General features: G+C 39.6%; 1 long non-coding RNA gene across 1 annotated transcript; it reads right to left on the reverse strand.

Moving 5' to 3' along the window:
- LOC117957622 lies at positions 1-3,186 on the reverse strand. Its single transcript, XR_004659549.1, has 4 exons — positions 3,174-3,186; positions 2,036-2,087; positions 820-878; positions 1-102 (listed from the first exon to the last, which is right to left on the reverse strand). It is a non-coding gene; the product is annotated as an uncharacterized LOC117957622 (long non-coding RNA).

The raw sequence follows: 3,186 nt of genomic DNA on the forward strand, positions 1-3,186 counted from the left end.
TACTGAGTGGAAGGGTTTCACCTACTTGTACTGCTCAGTGGACTGCATCACGATGAAGTCCCACTTGTGGTTGAGCCATTCGTGGAGGTGGTTGTAATGAGCCTTTAAAACACAGAAACAGAGACAGCATGGGGCAGCAAGTTGGAAAACACGATAATTAAAAAGATAATTAAAAAGAGACATGAGAAACCATGCTTCCAGCCACACACGTGGTCCATAAATTCAAATTAGTTTGACACCCCTGGATTAAAGCCTGTGATACCCTTGAACACATTGTTTTACCTTAATTCTATCCCAAGTCTTGGAAAAAGATTGACACACCACTTTCATTAAATACCCAGCAATACACCTACCACACACACACACACACACACACAGTGCGTCTCTCTATCATTGTGGGGACCCTTCATTGACATAATGTATTCCCTAGCCCTTTACCCTAACCTTAACTATCACAACTAACTGCCTAACCTTAACCCTTAACCTCACCCTAAGGGTAAGGTTTAAGGTTTTTAAGTGTTTTACTCACACCAGTGGTCCCCTTGTGCCCGTGCCCCTTGCAGCACCCATCCAGGGCGGTGCGTTTTCACCCTAACCTAACCATAACTTAATTCTAACCTTAATCCTTAAACCAAGTCTTAGCCCTCAAACAGCCCTTTAAAGTTATGGGGTCCAGCATTTTGGCCCCACAAAGCTGTCCATAGCTGAGTATACTGAACTGGTTTTTGGCTCTTTTTCCACGGATATAGTTAAACGAGAACATTCACACACACACGCACACACACACACACACAATCATTTTGATACATGTGCACAGACCTGTTCGTAGGGTTCAAGCATGCCTTTCTTGCGGATGTTCCTCTTTGCCAGGTAAATGGCTGAAGTCAGAAGGAGACAACATCCGAATTAATGAGCCGTCCCACATGTTAAAATCACACAGTTCAATAGAGTGAACACTGGGGAGATGTAGGAGCCCAGACCAGTTGGAATTGAAGAATATGTATATGAATAAGAATAACATGCATTATGACATATAACATCCAAACTGCTGTGTATTCAAGGATGAGAATAGAGATGGGAATTACCAGCAATAAGTGTTTTTCTTTCAATAAGCATGGAGCATTGAACAACCAAACACACAACATTTATCACATTAGATAGCAAAGTTAAATCATAAAAAAACAGTTCCAATTGAAAAATACCAGAATTTTGTGCAAAGTGAAATGTCTGATCTGCCTCAGTTCAACAGCGGCATCTATGTATTACAAAATAAATGTTAATTTAGGTGAAAATAGGACATTTCTGTATGCATAACCCTTGTGTTGTTGTCGGGTCAAATTTGACCCATTTAAAAAAAAAAAAAAAGTATCAGAAAAGTGTCTTTCAACTAAATTTTCAGAGAAATAATGCTGCTTGTTCCACACAACGCTCTTCACAAGGAAAATAAATGATCAGCCCAATATTTTTTTTAAATTTTGGTTGTTTTATTCAATTTTACAGCATTAACCCTCGTGTTGTCTTCCCCTCAGCCATCATCTTTTGGCGCTTTTTTCCGATGTTTTTTTCTATGTTTTTTTAAATTTTTTTTAATTCATAGCCAATAAACTTTAATGTTATGACGTTATACAAAAACAATTCATTTCTCGGGTTTAAAATGCCATAAAATTCAATGAATCAACAAATTCAGTGAAAGTATTCATTCATTTTACCTGAAGAACATTGTATGGCATCCATGGTATTTTTAGGCAATTTGGTGGAAAGAAAGCCGAGTTCCTGATATGAAAAATAAAAAAGGTCAATTTGACCCTGAGGACAACATGAGGGTTACATAAAGATTTTTTTTTGAAGACCATTGAAAAAAAGGGACAAAAATGTGTTACATTTTCAAAAACGTGGGGGCAAAAAAAACACAAAAACGTCAAAAGGCGCAGAAAAAATTGACAGAAACACCCGGGGGAAAACAACAAAGGTGAAACTTTTTGAAAAAAAGATTTCAACTCTGACTCAGAAAAACAGACCATAAGTATGTACCCACCATAATCAGTGTCCTCCGCAACCCATTTCTGTGTGGGCCAGAAGTATGGGGTCTGGAAAAGTGGACATTGGACAGACAGGGTTAGTGGATTACATTATATATCATATCTCTGAACAACAGTGGCAGGATCACACTGATATCTGGGTAATACCTGGGAATCTGGACCAGAAATGATGGAGGTGGAAGTGTGTACCCAAAGTGTCTCTCTGAACCAGGGCTGTTGTACTCAAGTCTGGTCTTGGACAATCTGGACTCAAGACAGTTTTTCTATGGTCTCGGACTTGTCTCGGACCCGCTAGTATTTGGACTCGGACTTGTCTCTGACTTGCTAGTATTTAGACTCTGACTTGTCTCGGCCTCGGCCACTGGTCCTGCCCAATTTGGCTTCTGGTCTGGACCTAGTCCAGGTGTCTTTATTATGTTGATAATATTAATATTGGAGGAAAAGTGAAACCCAAAATGATTGTCTTGATACTGTCATGCAAAAGATTTTTTTTTCTGTCCTGGACTCGGTCTTGACTCAGACTCATTTTTTGGACTCGGTCTTGTCTTGGACTCAAATCTCTTTGAACTCAACTAGTCCTGGTGTTGGACTTGTCTTGGACTCAACTAAGGTGGTCTTGACTACAGCCCTGCTCTGGACATCAGACCCTCAGAGTCCTGACCCCCAGAGTCCCCTGACCCACAGAGTCCCGACCCTCAGTGTCCCGACCCAAAGAGTCCTGACCCCTAAAGTAGACTTTCTTTGTCAATAAAAAACACCAAAGGCACCTTTTTGACGCGCTGGGAGTGAGAATGTGTTGATTTTAAATGCACTCAAAGTACCAAAAGTAAAAGTACTTATTATGCATAATGGCTCCTTTCAAAGTATTATATTACAGTATTATAGAAGATATGTGGAGTCAATTTTCAAACTGGGTAGATTAGTAGTATAGTACTGAAAGTACTGTCTACAGTATGTTCTATGTAAAAAGAAATGTGTAGTTGTAGCAAATAGCAAATATATAGTAGTGAAAGTATATGTACAGTATGTAATAAAAAGTATGACATGACACACACACACACACACACATACGCATACACATACACACACACACACACACACACACACACACACACACACACACACACACTTTACCTGGAAGCGGTAG

This window comes from Etheostoma cragini, chromosome 15 (assembly GCF_013103735.1).
Source record: "Etheostoma cragini isolate CJK2018 chromosome 15, CSU_Ecrag_1.0, whole genome shotgun sequence".
Lineage (NCBI taxonomy): Eukaryota > Metazoa > Chordata > Actinopteri > Perciformes > Percidae > Etheostoma > Etheostoma cragini.